Below are 17,952 nucleotides of genomic sequence, written 5' to 3'. Positions count from 1 at the left end.
ATTAGACCATTAATGTTCTGGATAAGAATATGGTCCACTCCAGAACTGATTGACTATAGGAATGGTCTCCAGGAAATATTGGGTTTGGACTCTTTTAATTCCATTTCCTGGCTTAAACATATTAAAAAATGGTTTTCAATTCTGGGCATGCCACAGTTATAGGAGAATCCGGAAAGGCAACCACATTATGTGAAATCTATGGTAAAACGGGCCTTCTGGTCCTTCATGACTAACCAATTGGCAAATGGAAATGGAAACGGAATTGGGTCTCTTACCCATAATTTTCTGAGCTTTAAAGACAAACCCTTCTTTGAGGTATTTCTTGATGAGATAGAGCCTCCTCTGGCGAAGTCTTTATTTTTGAAGTTTAGGTATGGAAATCTTATGACTAATTCTAACCTGGAACGTTGGTCTAAGAGAAAAATAGAAGGGCCCAATGTCACACAGGGGAACTGTATTATGTGCACAGGTTTTCATAAAGAGGATGAGGTCCATATACTATTCTTCTGCCAAGCATATACAAAAGCAAGAAAAAGGTGGATCAAACCTTTGTGTAACCTTCTAGGAATAAGATCCTGCGCTTTGGCATATAGAATTATTAAAACAAACACGTCCCAACCCATTGTATTCAGCATTAGCAGATTTCTCTATTCTGTGTATATTGTTCGGAGAAATATTGGTCAATTATTTTGAGCTGCGAAACTATTTTTGTACATATTATTTGTGGAAGAGGATTAACGATTTTTTATAAACTATGGACAGTTTTTTACTGTTTTTAGAATTATATGTGTAAAATGATATGTTTCGTGCTTTTATGTATGTATCTTTTATGGCTAAAAGCAGCCGAAATAAAGATTTTTCTGAGTTCTGAGAAAACAGTACAGGTGTGCGGAAAGAGGCAAGAGAGGTGCAGACAGAGAGAAGAGGGTTGCATAAAGAAGCAAGAGAGGTACAGAAAGAAGCAAGAGAAGTTCAGGAAGAAGCAACAGAGATGCAGACAGAGGCAAGAACTATGCAGAAAGAGACAAGAAGAGTACAGAAAGAAGCAACATAGATGCAGAAAGAAGCAAGAGAAGTGCAGGAAGAGGCAAGAGAGTTGCAGAAACAAGTAAAAGAAGTACATAAAGAAGCAAGAGCAGTGCAGAAAGATCCAACAGAGATACAGAAGGAGGCAAGAGGGGTGCAGGAAGAGGCAAGAGCAGTTCAGAATGTGCATGAGAGGTGCAGAAAGAGGGAAGAAGGATGCAGAAAGAGGCAAACGGGTTACAGAAAGAAGCATGGAGATGCAGAAAGAAGCATGAGAAATGCAGAAAGAAGCAACAGAGGTGCAGAAAGAGGCAAGAGGGGTACAGAAATAAGCTAGAGAATGGCAGAAAGAACAAACAGAGGTGCAGAAAGAGCAGGAGGGGTGCAGAAAGAGGCAAGAGAAGTACAAAAAGAAGCAAAAAAAGTACAGAAGGAGGCAAGAGTAGTGCAGAAAGAGGCAAGAGGGTGGCAGAAACAGGCACAAGAGTTGCAGAAAGAAGCAAGAACAGTGCATAAAGAAAAAACAGAGGTGCAGAAGGAGGCAACAGGGTTAAAGAGAGAAGAAAGAGAAGTACAGAAAGAAGCAAAAGGGGTGCAGAAAGAGGCAAGAGGGAAACAGAAAGGGGTGCAGAAAGAAGCAAGAACAGTGCATAAAGAAAAAACAGAGGTGCAGAAGGAGGCAACAGGGTTAAAGAGAGAAGAAAGAGAAGTACAGAAAGAAGCAAAAGAGGTACAGAAAGAGGCAAGAGGGAAACAGAAAGAGGCAAGAGAGGTGCAGAAAGAGGCAAGATAGGATGCACAAAGAGGGAAGAAGGGTACAAAAAGAGGAAAGAGAGGTGCAGAAAGAAGCAAAAGAAGTACAGAAAGGTGCAATTTCCCAGTAACATGTACCTAGGGCATTACATGTACAAACCCACAGACAAATACCCCAGGGATTTGGCCCCATACACCACCAAACATGTCAGCCATCAAGCTTCCACAGTTACACACACTCCCAGGGAAGCAGAGTCACAGGAAGGAAGGTTGTGCCGGTTAGGTGGGTGTAGCTGAAAGCAGGGTGAGATTCGTAGTCCCAGGCCATAGTCCTCATCCCTGTCACACACAGCCCTCCCACCAACAACAAACAACACACCTGGGACAAAACACAACCTGAGACTCAAGGTAAATCGACTTCCAAGATGTCTGACACTGGGCCCTGGGGGGAGGAGCTACACTCCATGGTAGTATTTGTGTGCCAATGCAGATTGTAACTGCAAACATACATCCAATGTCACTGGAAACTTCTCCATTCACAAAGTCACTAGACTGAGAACAAACTCACAGCAAGGCAATGGGATTTAAACACCAATCACAAGCAGCAGCCTTCTTGTCTGCGCACATCCTATACCGGGAAAGCTGAGTCACAGGAAGGAAGAATGAGTTTGCTGGGAAGGGGGGTGGAGTCAAATGCATGATGGGAGTTGGAGCACCAGACTATAGTCCCCTTCCTACATGTCCCAGGAATAGGCCCATGCACCATGCTCACCTCACAAGGAGTGTCAAACTACAGGCAAGATTGGAGACACTGGGCTCTGGTGTGGGGAGCACAAGGCCTTGCTGGGACTTGGGCACCAACAAACACCAGGACACCACTCTCAGGCAACTTGAATATGTACTCAGACTCATTGCCATGGAAGCATGGCCCATGGGGTCCTATCTGGTCCATGGGGGAGAAGGAGCGCAACCTGAGACTACATCTCCCAGGAGGCTCTGTCACACACACCCCTCCCAACAACAACAAAAAACACGCCTGTGTGAGGCAGGAGAGTGCACGTTTTGCAATTTACATGTAAGGCACTTACTGGCATATGCATCAAGACAAAAATATCCTCTCAAAAAATTGCGATTAGGAAAAATAGATCGTTAGCGGCTGCAAAACAGCACCAATGCAGCAGCCAAAATACCGAAAATGCAAAAAAAAAAAATAAAATCTCCCGTAAATTTTGCGAGAAGCTGATGAGGATCAATGCAGCAGCTCAGCGCAGAAGGAGAATACAGGAGACGATTTTCCAGGTGCGCATTACATTGTTGGGCCAGACTGAGGAGGAGATCTATGATAAGTACAGGCTGAACCGTGCAATGATCCTGCACCTAATTGCTGAATTGGAACCCCTATTGCAGCACCCGACACATAGGACAAATGCAATCCCCGCACATGTCCAGGTGCTATGTTACCTGCACCTACTAGTGTCAGGCAGTTTCCAGGGGGTAGTAGCCGTAGCTGGAGGGGTTTCACAAAGCTCGCTCTCAGGAGTTTTCAAAAACTTCCTTAACGCCATGATGACAAGGATCCACACATACATGACCTTCCCCATAACCCCACAGGAGTTGAATCAGACAAAACAGGAGTTGTGGAGAAGTGTGGCTCACTGGTTAGAAGCGGCAGACCCTGAAGCAGAGATCGGCCCGGGACCAGGGTTCAATTCCCGACGCGGCAGGGTCTTGGGTCAATGTCCGCGGACACGATAATTCTCGCCGAGGTGCCTACGCTAACCATGGGTCCCACTCTGCAACTCTGGGCAATAGCTTGCTTAATCTCCACAACGGCCCCATCAACGCCGGGGATGCCTGGCTTCACCTTGGAGGTGCCCAGGAGGGATCATCTCACAGGGAAAGCCAGAACGGGTTCCCCAGCGGTATACAGCGCCAGGACACTCCGAGATGGAGTAACAGTGCGCTTTCAAAGTATACTTACCTTTACCTTTACCTACCTTACCATGTGGCCCAATTCACGCATGTGATTGAATGCATAGACTGTACGCATGTCCCCATCTGTCCCCCAGCAGCCAAGGAATTCATCTTCAGGAACCGGAAGTCATACCACTCTATTAATGTGCAAGTTGTGTGCAATGCTAAGCATATTATAGCGGACATCGTGGTACAATTTCCAGGAAGCACAACTGACTCCTATATATTCCGGCACAGTGGCACCCACAGGCGTCTGCTCAGGGCGTATTTGGCGACGGACATCAACTTGGTACACACATATATCTATTTGCTACATCAATCAACCAAATGTTATTGCATACCTGTGGTTAACCCTTTGCTTTCCACCCTGTAGGTTACAGCGCATACACCGTGCAGGACTACATCTTGACACCGAACTTCAACCCAGACACACCACAGGAGCAGAGGTACAATGACACACATAAGCACACAGAATGTGATAGAATTCACCTTTGGGATACTGAAAAGTCATTTTCTCATTCTTCACAAGACTGGTGGAGTGCTTCAGTACAGCCCAGAGACCTGCTGCAGGATTGTGGCTGCATGTGCCATGTTGCACAACATTGCCACCAGAAGAGGCATCCACCTCGAGATGTCCGACTCTGAGTCTGATGGGGACGACCAACCACCCGCACAACACCAAGAGGCACATGTGGCAAACTCAGCAGAAGGACAGAGTAGACGTGCACACATCATCCAACATTATTTCTGATGCAGGTAATAATGAGCCTTAACAATTGAATGGTGAACGTAAATGTTTTATTAACATGAGCCTATGGTAAGTAAAAATCAAAATAGTACAAATTGTGAGGGTGATTGAATTGAGGCATAAAGCCTACAGAAAATAGTTACAAGGACTGTTTGTCAATCACCATGTTGTAAAGGACCATGGATACACCACCACAGCCCAGAAATGAGGATATACATGTCTAGCGCCTTTTGCCATGTACACCTAGCCTCCTATCGCGTGCCTCTGCAACATCAACAGGATGTGTTTGTGTGGATGTGGTACTGTGCGAACTGCACCTCCTGGCAGGGGTCACTGGCATCGACATGCTGCTGAGGCTCGATGCCTCCTCACTCCCCTCCTTCCCTTCCAAGTTGATGGCACTCACTGTCCCGAACTGTAAGTGTTCGACCGCTGTGGTCACTTATCCCAAGGCCCTTGAAACATCCCCACAGACATGACCGAGGTCAACTTGCATTGCAACGGAGCGCCATGCCAATAGCACTGTCGTGTTTCTGAGCTTGTTGATGGCCCTTGTATTAGCTTAGGTGAGGATCAGGCTCTGGCGATGCCTTCTCCGCTTAGTGATTGTCCTGCAAGCACCGCCCGTGTGAGCTCCTGTAGGCTTGCATTTGTTGGCGATTGCCCTCTAATACCACTGTTGTTAGTTCACGCACTCTGTCTGCCATTGTGCTTATGTTCTTCGCCAGCTTGGAGATCTGAAGAGTGATTGTGCCCATGTGTATCCCCTGCAGGCGCTGGACTTGTAGCATCTGTGACACTAAACCACCATAGACATTTGTTGGCTGCTCAACACGTGCTGCAATATGTGCCATGGACCTGCGTCGTTGCCCTGGTTGGACCTGTGCTGCCGTTGGAGTAGGTGTGACAACACGTGGCTGGATAGAGACTTTAGTAGGTGCTTGTTAGATTTGGGGGTCTTTAATTGGCACTGGTAGGTATGTGTGACAAATAGGGACCCTCGCCTTTAGTCAGGATAAGGGGGTTACACTTCTAAAATAACCCCTGCTCACCCCCGTGGTAGCTTGGCACGAGCAGACAGGCTTTATCTCAGAGGCATTGTGTGTCAAGCATTTGTGACCACATACAGTAACCCAGTGAATACACTACAAATGGACACCACAAAGGTTTTATATAAAAAATAAGTAGACTTTATATAGAGTTACCACAAGACCATGAACAACAAAAATTCAGAATACTATTACTTTAAGATGGTAGATTAAGCTTAGTTCAGTTCAGTTCTTAGATGCAACATTTAGCGTCAATGTACCTTAGGTTGAGTTGCGCTTCCACGACAAGCAATGTCGCAGCAATGGGAAATGTGGCAAAGTTCAAATACAAAGAAATAAAAGACGGGAAAATCTTCCAGATGTGGCACGCTTCTCGAGGATGCAAGAAGTGCTCGGTTCGATGCGTGGACTGCAGCGACGACACCTTTATGTTGCGTCCGCAGCAGCTACAGCGGTGACACTCTTCTCCCACGATGCATGAAGCTTCAGCACGATGTTACAACTACAGCGGCAACATCTACGATGCGACAGCAGCAGCTCCGATGGCGGCACGCATCCTGGGGATGCTAGGTGCTCTCCTTCGATGCAGTGCAGTGCAACAGTTCCTTCGGAGTTGCGATGGCAGGCACAGCGACGGCGACACGCTCCGACCTCGTTGAGAGAATCTTCTCTCGATGCAGTGCGACAGTTACAGCAGCGACACCTTCCTTTGGAGTTGCGGCGGCAGCAGCAGCGACGGCGACACGCTTCCTCCTTGTTGTGGCATGCTTCTCTCAGATGCGGTGCAGTGCGACAGTTCCAGCGGCGACACCCTCCTTCGGAGCTGCGACCGCAAGCACAGCGACGGCGACACGCTTGTTTCTCGTTGAGTCGCGCTTCCAGCTCTTTGTGACACGCAGTCCCTCAGAAGGGCCAAAACAGCAGCAGGCACTTCCAAGGAACTCTGGGGAGCTGGGAGGTAAAGTCTCTTGTCCCGGAGATTTCAACAGGAGCCAAGCTCTTTTCCAAGCCCTTGGAGTTCCTTCACAAGCTGAAAGCAAAGTACACAAAGTTCCTTTCTCCTTTCTTTGGCAGTAAAGCAACCACTGCAGGCCCATCCCCCAAGCAGCACTTCAGCTGGGGAATAGTCTCTCCTCAGTTTCTTCAGGTTCCTCTCCTCAGTAAAGGTTTCTTCTTGTAGTCCAAAAGTGATCTAATTTAATGGGATCAGGGTCCCAATATTTATACCCCAAAATCCTTTGTTCTCTGAGGGGAGAGGGGCCTTTGCCCAGTCCAAACCAGTTCTGAAGCACTCTATTTAACAGAATTCTCCTTTCCTTTCACAGTGCAGGGCAGGCACATCAGACGCCCCACAGGAGGTGGAGCCAGCATTGTGGAAGGCAAGTAAAGTCCTGGAGCACTTTGTTTATTTATTTATTTATTTATTTATTTATTTATTTATTTATAATATTTGTAGAGCGCACTGTTACCGAACGGTGTCCTGGCGCTATATTGACAACTCCCCTAGCTGAGCCTCCTGTTTAATTTGTAAACAGCCACGTTTTCAGGTTTGTACGAAAGGCCATCAGGTCCGTGGACAGTCGGAGGGCCACCGGGAGGGCATTCCAGGCCAAGGCGGCCCCTCGAATGAAACTTCTGCCCCCCCAGCACACTTTCCTGATGCGTGGGGTCTTAATCAGCCCGAGTGCGGCTGGCCTGAGGAGCCTGCCTAGTCTGTACCAGTGGAAATGTTGCCCAAAGAATGGTGGACCAGTTCCATGGACAGCCTTAAAAACAATGCACATGGTTTTAAATAGAATGCGCTTCCGCACTGGTAGCCAATGTAGCTTCACCAGTTCCTGCGAAATAGAGGCGAACTTAGGTAGTAAAATCTGTAGCTTATTAAGCATTCCTTGTTGGGCTTCAAGGAGTAGGCTATTACAGTAGTCAAGTCGTGACAGCACAAGGGCCGTCACCACTGTTTTTTTGCAGTCAATTGGTAAGAAAGGGAGGATCTTCCAAAGGATTTTGAGTGTCCAGTAGATGGATGAGGATAGGGCATTTACAGGAGGTCTGAAAGAGAGTCTATCATCAATCACGACCCCCAAGTTCTTAACCTTGCTAACCGGGATGGGGGAATCCCCATCTTTTCCGGCCACCACCGCGGGCTCCAAAAGTTGACCGTGGAGCCAAACAATATCACTTCTTAATAATAATCGTAATCATACGCTCTTGTATAGCGCCTTATCACCGTAAGGTCTCAAGGCGCTTGCTTTGGGAACCCATACTGGTCTTTCCCTGCGAGATTACCCCTACTGGGCATCCCCAAGGTGAAGACCTGACATCCCATCGCGGTGGGGCCGTAGTGGAGATTAAGCAAGCTATTGCCCAGAGTTGCAGAGTGTGAACCCACGATTCGAGTAGGCACCAAGGCGAGAATTATCGAGTCCATGGACATTATGAGCTCAAGACCCTGCCGCGTCGGGAATTGAACCCTGGTCCCGGGTCTGACCTCTGCATCAGGGTCTGCCTCCTCTAACCAGTGAGCCACACTTCTTCGGTTTGGCCGAGTTAAGCTTTAGGCAATTCCTGGCCATCCAGGTACTCACTGCTACCATACATTCCTGAAATATCCCCGCCACGTCTTCCTCTCTCCCTGGAAGCAGAGACACCACAATCTGTATGTCATCTGCATAAGATGTAAGTTCGAACCCATAGGAGCGGATAACTGGGGCCAAGGAGGATACGTGGATATTAAAATGGGTGGGGCTAAGCGAGGATCCCTGAGGAACCCCGCAAGGTGGCTGAAAAGGTTTTGACTTAAATTCCCCCAGTGCCACCACCTGGACCCTGCTGGTCAGAAAGGCTCTCAAGATGCCTAGGGCCTTCCCATGCACCCTGCATTCCTCTAAACGATCCACCAAGATGATATGGTGGACCGTATCAAAGGCCGCCGATAAATCCAGCATGACCAAGGACGCACGACCCCCTGCATTCATCACTTTCCTGATTTCTTCCGTTGATTTAATCAGGGCGGATTCGGTGCTGTGGCCCGGTCTAAACCCATGTTGCGAAATATCAAGGCCATGAGTGGTTCCTAAGAATGCGCTGAGCTGGGTGTTCATAGCACTTTCTATGAGTTTATCCGGCATTGGTAATCTCGCGATTGGCTGATAGTTGTTGGGGTCGGCGATGTCCAAATTTGTTTTTTTTAATAAAGGTCTAATTGAGGCCAATTTCCAGCTAGATGGAAAATGCCCTGTCTCGAAGAGCTGGTTAAATAGCTTGGCTAGGATGGCGGCTATCGGGCCGCTGCCTGCTTCGCCGCGGTTGCCAGGCAGGGATCATGAGGCGAGCCAGACTTTATGCTCAGTAACTGCTTCTTGATCTCTTCTCCACTGACTGGGGCAAATGAAAGCAGTTTGGTCTCCTGTATACTTGCTATCAGATTCCTGGACCTGGGTTCATCCAGGCTCTGCCTGACTTGAATTTCCAAGGAAGCAAAGATGTTCTCAACCTTGCTCATAAAGAACTGAGCAAGGTTTTCGCAGAGTTCCTGGCTGGGGGGCGTGGCCACTGGCTTGGTTTACAGGACTCCTTCTCTTCTTTCAGTGTGCAGGGCAGAGAAATCAGCCGCTCCCCAGGAGGTGAAGCCAGCATTGTGGAAGGCAGGCACAGCCCTATTCACGGTTTAGGTGCAACTCCTCCCTCCCATCTAGATGCAGATCTCTCTATTCACCAACGGGTGACTCAGCCTGTCTCTTGGAATCCCCCAGCCCTATCACTCACAAAACCAGACAAAGGAATACACAACCTAGCAGAGGCAGGTTTGAATGGTTAGACAAGCAAATACCTACTTTCTAAAAGTGGTGTTTGCAAACACAGAATGTTAAAACCAACTTCCCTAAAAGATGCATTTTATCATTCTGAGTTCAGGCATAATAAACTCGAATTTCTACCATGTTCTCTGAGACAGTTAGGATTATAAAATGTAATAACTCTAACAGCCCATTCTGGCCTATGGAGAACAGGTAGCCTTGTAATAGTGAAAAACAAAAATGGCTGTAATTCACTATTAGGACATGCCACACACATCAGGGCTTGTCCTACCTTATACTTACAATGCACCCTGCCCTTAGGCCTACTATAGGGGTGAATGATATGATGAAAAGGGAAGGTTTAGGGATTGGCAAGTGGGTGCGCTTGCCCAATCAGCATGACAGTATCAGACTGCACGCAGGCTCTGCAATGGCAGACCTTAGACACATTTTACAAGGCTGCTTTTGTGGGTGGCACAACCAGTGCTGCAGGCCCACCAGCTGCATTTTGGATTTACACACCCTGGGCACACTCAGTGCAGTCGACTAGGGTCTGACAAGTAAACCAAATAGCCAAGCATGGAACCACTGATTAATACATCAATTTACAATAGGGAGCACTTGCACTGTGGCACAGGATAGCAGTGGCACAGAGCCCAAAGCATCTAACACCAGCAAAAACACATGAGGCAACAACAAAAATGGAAGGGGGGACCACGCCAATGTTGTCAGGTCTAACAGTGCTGGAATTAGTCTGGCCTCTATTGGCAGCGGTGAGGGGACATGTGCCCTGAATTTTGGTGGTGGTGGGGTAGCTTGGACCACTGGGGTCTCTACATCGCTCTCTGCAGGTGTCTCAAAGATGTGGAGTGGGTCGCTGTCATCAGAGTCTACCACAGCTGCATCTGTGATGTGAAACAGTGCAGTTTTCATTTTTGTTAATCGTACATTTGTTGTACATATGGTATACTTTGCTCTGATAAAATCACTGACTAAGTACACTGGCTGCCATGCTGTGTTGGTGTTTTCTAATTGCCCTTCCTGTTTTTGAATGCACTATTTGCCAACATGACTACAACTTCCATGATGCATTTTGTGGAGGTGGAAACATGGCCTGGAGTTTGATCTGCATACTGTGTTTGCCTGGGGGGATGAGCCTGATCATACATTACGCAAGGGATCAATGCTTGCATGCATATTACCTTGTGTTGCACCGGATGTATTCAGCTGTGTGACTCCCACCACCGCCTCAGGCTGGATTGTCACCTCAACAAGGTCCTCAACGGCTGTGTTTGTGGGTGCAGTTGATGGTCCTCCTCCTGTGGCACCTACATCCCTCAGCCTTTCGGCAATGCGCTCATTTGCACGTATCCTGAGGACGGACCACCTTTTCTTCAAATCATCAATGTTGTGGTGTGTGACTCCCACAGCATTAACTTTAGCCTGATGGGCAGCCACATTTTTTGTTTCTCAGCCTCAGGAACCTTTAGGGACAATTTACCAAATAATTTGTTGTGGCTCCTGCTGACCTCCTCAATTAGGTATTCCAACTTCCTCTCTGAGAACTTCATTTTCCTTTTCCTGGGTGTGGCACCCTCCCCTGATGTATTTTTAGCCATCCTGCGTGTGACAAGGTAGCTGGATGCAGTAATGTCAGTGATTCTGGTCAGCCTCAGTACTCTGCCTCCTCCTCTGAGCTCAAGGCACTGAATAAAGCATGGTCTGTGTGACTTTCTGGTTGTGATGTCATCAGCCTGCTTCCAATGCGACCCGCTTTTTGCGATTTTCGCTAACAGCGAGATCGCAAATAGTGAGATCACAAATAGCGAGATCGCTATTTTGGATTGTAAGGTTTTGTGAGTCGCATTTGTGTACTCGCAGTAGTTTTTGCGATTTTTAGAAAATCGCTCTTTCTGCACGTGGGGCTTCATGCATTCCAGATAGCGATTTTTTAATTGCGATTTCTTAGTTTTCGCAAATGAGAAATCGCTATTTCTGATTTTGATGCATGTGCCTGATAAACTATACATGAGCTGTTGATGCACACAGCTCCAGGTGCACATTAAACGCATCTGGAAATTGTTCCAAACCTACATCGGCATCTGCCAGTGATAATTGAGGACAAAGCGATGCACATACACTCATCATGAAGCATTGTACAGAATTGAATGTGTGTGATGCGTTTATGTGTGCTGAACCACAACATACATTGTGTGTCTCTTCCAGCCACAGGTGCAGCTGTGGAGACTGAAAGAACAGACAAGAGAAATTCCCAGTCACAGACTCTGGTTTACACAGAGCTGGCCGATGTGGATGCCTCTCACTCCTCTGACGACGACCATGAACAACTTGGCCCCTCCGGTGTAGATCAGGGTGCAGCAGCGGTAACATCTGCACCCCCTGCCACCTTTCCTGCTCCATCTGACAACCCCCAGATGACTCCTTATGACACGGACAGACCAAGCCAACCAAATGCCGAGGGCACAGCAACACGGGGAACCCTAAAGGTGGCTGCCAATTCCACCAGTGCCATCACCAGAGGAGGCCCAATGTTGTCTGTGCCTGCAACAGCAGGACCTGCTCGTGGGGGTAGGGGTGGTGGGAGTGGGGAAAGGCTGAGGCCACCCCATGGCATTGTGTTGCACCCCAAACTGATCCCCAATTGGAACACATCATAAATGCGTACCAGCAATGCACCAGAGACTTTGGCCAGGTTGTGGGGGACCTCAGTGACATTAAAGAACAGCAGGCTGAACATTATGCCAGATTGGACACACACATGTTGCGGGTGGAGACATAGATGACCCACATGTAGTCCAAGATGGACAAGTTGAATGATGTTACGGTGGTGCACAGAGACATACTTGGATGCCAACATAAGATTGCAAACAACATGGCCCCACCTCCCTGTGTGCCCACTAAATCAGTTGTCACAACAACGGCAACTGCCATTGGTAGGGAGGTGGACTCTGACGTAGACTCGAGTGCACCGCCACAGCCTGCAACTGAGGTACACCCCCGAAGAAGCAGCGGGTCGTTCAAAGAAGGACAAGTGAGAGGCAGCTTGCCCTGCACATCCCCCAGGAAGTAATCACCTGTTTCTGATGTCTACCATTGTGTGAAAACCCTTCACCTTGTCGACTGTCCCCAACTCTCCCACATGTGATGGAGGGTCTGATTTGAACCAATGGATATAATGACTGTGGACTTTACTCTGCTAATTTCATCTACCAACTCTACCAACTCCCCTGTGAACTTTGGATTCCCATTGCACTGTACAGCACTTCATGACACCTATATCATCCACACACTTGTATGTAAATAAAAACTTCAATTCACAATTGTAGCCTCTGTGATATATTTTACTGGGTTTGACACATATAGGTGATGAAATGATAAAGTAAGACTGGGCTGGAGAACCACTAGAGCAATCTAAACACTGAAATGACATTCATGTCGATGTGACACATATGGGAGGTACACACTCCCAGGTCAACACAACACAAAACCACCATGCCCATCACATTTCTTGCCTCAGACATTGTGAACTTCAAGTGCACACAAATGCTGAATCAGAGCCATTCATCCCACAGGTACATCATGCCAAAGATTTTCTGATATGTGGACACAGAGGAAGCACACCACGAATTGGTGCACAGCTTTATTACATATACACAACAAGTAAACTGAACATCAGATGCAAGGTACACTCACATAACTGTGACTAATTATTCTCAAAAAATGGCAGACATGGCAGCACCGGGGGGTGTGGGATGATGCTTCCGGGAACCATGAAAGGTTGCACCCTGTGACCGTATTTTGCGTTTCAGAGGTTACATCTCACCAGACAACAGCCAATGGACCCTGTGAATGACAGACATCCATCAGTATTGAAATCACTAAATCACTGCATACATCTACAATACACATTACATACACAATTTCAAAGAGTTGTTAAAAGATCCAAAGAATCATGTCAACACTGAATTGGAGGACATAGTAACTCAAGGGACACATAAATCCAACAATCATGACACGTAGCATGCAAAAACACATATGCCCACACAGTGCACAACACAAACACATATCAGGTGAAGCAAGAATTCTTGCCAACTGATCACTGTATACTCACAATTAGGAGAAGAAGTTGTTGATGAGCTGAGTCCGGACATCCCCCTCACCCTCATCGTCACTCGCAACATGTCCCAGGCCTGGATCCTCCCATACTGGAGATTGCTGTCCTTCATCATCTTCGATGAGAGGCACCTCCTCCCTCACTGCCATGTTGTGTAGCATGCAACACACAATAAATATCTTGCACACCTTTTCAGGCGCATATTGGAGGTCCCCTCCTGTCCGGTCCAGGTAGCGGAATCGGCATTTCAGGAGTCCAAATGTCCGCTATTTCACTCGCCTGGTCCACCCAAGTGCCTCATTGAAACGTATCTGCACAGGTCTGACAGGGTTCCTAAGAGGTGTCAGTAAACAAGGCATGTTGGGGTACCCAGAGTCACCTGCACTTCAACAGCCAAACATGTCATGGATCAGAAACGAGCGTGTAATCCAAAGATACCTAAGACACGTAAGGTAAAGCGCTACTAACCACTGACAAGCCAGGCACGCTGGTTCTGCAGCTGTGACATCAAATGTGGTATCCTGCTATTCCGCATGATGTTGGTGTCATGTGCTTAACCAGGGAAACGGACATAGAGATGTGAAATTGACATGTCCTCAAGACATACCACTAGGGCATTAATAGAGTGAAAATGTTTACGGTTGCTGTAAATCTGCTCCTGTGCCTGTGGTGGTACCAAAGCCACATGTGTCCCGTCAATTGAGCCAATTACATTTGGCATCCCTCCCAAGGCATAGAAATCTCCCTTTATGCCTGGCATTTGTTGTTGGGATGGAAATCAGATGTATCGGTCCAGATACAACAACATTGCTTCCAAAACATCACGGAGAACACAACTGAACATAGTCTGTGACATCCCACTAGCACCAGCCACTGTGTATGTTCCGGTGGCAAAAGAATGTAGGGCTACCATTACCTTCACCTTGGGGGTCAGCGCAGTTGGATACACACGTCCAGTTGTAAATGTGGGGACAACTGCTCCTCCAAATACTCTATCAGCTGGTGTGTGAAGCGGTACCGTTGGATGCAGTCAAGTTCAACCATAGTTGCAGGTCTGGGAAGGGTCTGTGGAAATTAGGTCTACTGCAGTACATAGGGAATCAAAGAAAGTATTTCAGTACACCCAGATCTGTGGCTATGACAAGGCAAAATACCACATCCTACATCACATCAGGACACAATTGAGCCAGGTGTGTGCAATTCAGCATGGAAACATATGCCAGCGATGTGCCCCTCACCTAACATGTCACCTCAACATGGTGATACAACAAGTGCCGTGCTCTGCTGTCGACAAACTGTGGGCCCTGTCACAGTACATCTGAGCATATGTCACATGACAAATACACAATGCAATGACTAGTGAGGATAGTTGTGTCAAAATGTCAGGGGACTGGCAGTTACACACACAGGGAACATGTATTGCGACAAGGACACCGTCACCATGTAACGTCTGATGTACACATCCCAACACCAGCATTACACACACTGGATGTGTGAACAGGCTTATCTGCATGGCAAACGTGGACGTCTGTGAAACACAGGCACAACACCAAGTCACTGGACCAAGTCTGATGGAGGTTGGGGGATTAACAATTCCCAGATACAAATATGTCCAGGTACCTAGCATGATATGCAAATACTCATGATGTACCACACACAGCAAGCCCAGGGACACCCATTATATATCAGATGCCATGTAGGGTTCATGTGACATGGCAAAACACAATGTGCCCCAGTAACTGTGCAGCGGCCACGTGTGTTGGCCAGCAAAGTCCTGAAGCACAGGGAGGTGCATCAGAAACAATGTCTTATTGTGAGCATGTGACATGGCACATCCTGGAAGTGTGTACCACATTGTGCACATTATACACATGTAATGAAGCATGAATAGTGAATAGTGACTGCCTGTACTATGTGACAGGCTGTCACTGTGTTGTCCAGCCCCTCAGTCCATGTCAAAACATTTTGTTTGGCAGCCTCTGACCGCCGGATGCAATGGTCACACTGGCATGTGTGATTCTGTAAGACGCGTTGGACACTTGGGGACTGAGGAGTTTGCATGCCTTGCTCATACACTGTAATGGCTCTAGTAGCGGGTGCGATTCTGAATGACGCGTCGGATGCCTAGGATCCAAGGCATACGCATGGCTTGGACATACACTCTAATGCCTCTATATGCGGGTGCGATTCTGTGTGACACGTCGGACACTTGGGGACCGAGATGTACGCAAGCCTTGGACATACACTGTAAAGGCTCTATATGTGAGTGCGATTCTGTAAGACGCGTCGGACACTTGGGGACGGAGGCGTACCCACGCGTTGGACATACACTGTAATGGCTCTATATGCGGGTGCGATTCTGTATGACACGTCGGACACTTGGGGACCGAGATGTACACACGCCTTGGACATTCACTGTAAAGGCTCTATATGTGAGTGCAATTCTGTAAGACGCGTCGTACACTTGGGGACCGAGGCATACGCACGCCTTGGAAATACACTGTAATGGCTCTATATGAGGGTGCGATTCTGTAAGATGCGTCAGACACTTGGGGACGAGGCATACGCACGCCTCGCTCATACACTGTAATGGCTCTATATGTGGGTGCAATTCTGTAAGACACGTCGGACACTTGCGGACCGAGGCATACGCACGCCTTGCTCATACACTGTAATGGCTCTATATGCGGGTGCAATTCGGAATGACGCGTTGGACGCCTAGGATCCAAGGCGTATGCACCCATTGGCTGTAGGCTGTCATGGAGACCAGCCTTGTGTTTTGCTACACTCACGACTCGTGTGCTGCCAGATTCAGTTGGGCTAATACAACAATGTTGCAAATTTAATGGTGTCATGATGCAGAAAGTTTGTACGACACTGAAGGCGTGTCCGATGCATTCCAAAACATCGATTGGGCCAATTTGGATAATGCGTATGAGACTGACCTATCTCTTTGGCCGTATCAAACAGATACTTCCTCTGTAGCACTGATTTAAGGCTGTGTGTTCCCCAGAGACTGCACTTGCTTGCACTACATGCCACAGGACTGGGTCAAATCCCACCACTGTTGCTGTCTCTGTATCCGCTGTATCCTGCAATGGCACGTACTGTAGAAAGGGCCCCAGCATTCACTGAGGAGAACCAGGCCCTGCTGGATAGCCTCCTCCCACAGTACTGCAAGCTGTATGGGAAACGAGGGGAGCAGGTGAGTGTTGAGTCCACTGCCTTGGCATTTGTACGTGTAGTCCGACTGTCACCACTAGCATTGTGCCCACAAAGGGCAAGCATGCACACTGAGTAAGTTTAGGTTTCAGAGTGTGCTGATGTGTGTAGACAGCTGGCAATGGTTCTGATAGACTTACTGTCCTATTTCCCTTATCTAAATGTGTTGATGTGTGACATAAAATTGACTAATAGTGACACTTCCTGACATGCAAAAGCTAGCATTGATGAAGAGGGAAATGTGACAATGTCTGCCATTCCAGCCAGCTCAGCAAGCAATAACTGTGAGCGCAACTAAGAATTGCTGCAATACACCAGACATGAAAGGGTAGCAATCTGCAAGAGGGCCTCATGGTGATTTAGGAATGAGAAATTGCCAATTCATTGTAGTGAGATAGTTGGTGGAGGGTTGCAGCACATCTGCAGACCCTAGATCCCAGCTCTCCTCATCAGCTGTGTTGCAGATACAGACCAGTATGGCTGTGAAAGTTAAGCAAACACCTGTAACCCTCGACCCCCCGTTGCAAACATGGTGACACAATTGACATGTTGTTGTTGGCAGTGTTCACTAATCGATGTGGCTCGTGCAATCTAGGAAGAGGTTGGTGAGGGGGTGTAAGTGGAGTGGCCCATGTGAGTGGTCTATACATGCAGGTACAGATCCTGTGCAAATCTGTGCCTCACAGTGTCCGGTCTGAGGTCATCGGTCTGCTGGCACTGCCATGTCGTTGATTTGAGCTTGCACACAGGACAACTGACCATTACCACAGTTGCAATACCTCTATACATGATATGCACTGCAAAGTTAAACATGTGTGTACAACTGTGTGTTTGGTAACATGGGGCATGTGTAGTGATGTTGTCTCACATTGTCATCCTCACAGGACTCTGCCCATGAGAAAGATGAAATTTGGCTGACCATCACCCGGGCAGTTAGGTCAGAGGGGGTCTACAGATGCCGCATCTGCAACTGCCAGATGAGGTGGCAGGACCTTCATGGCTGAACCCGGAGGATAGCAAGGGTTGAGCTGAAGCAGTCACCTCCTCGCTGGAGGTCTGCATGCCAAAACCTGACCCCCACATGCTACGGATCCTGGCAGTGGTTTTTCCAGACCTGGATGGACAGTTGAAGGTCAGACAGCAGCAAGGAGGGGGTAAGTCCATGCCTTGTAGGTGTATTTGGTGTAACCTGCATTTTGTACTCCTTCAGCCAAGTAACACTCACACAGTTAGTCTGTCAGCTCAGAC

Source organism: Lissotriton helveticus, chromosome 4_1 (genome assembly GCF_964261635.1).
Source record: "Lissotriton helveticus chromosome 4_1, aLisHel1.1, whole genome shotgun sequence".
NCBI classification, from domain to species: domain Eukaryota; kingdom Metazoa; phylum Chordata; class Amphibia; order Caudata; family Salamandridae; genus Lissotriton; species Lissotriton helveticus.
The sequence above is the reverse complement of the archived record's forward strand: the minus strand, read 5'-3'. Positions refer to the sequence as shown.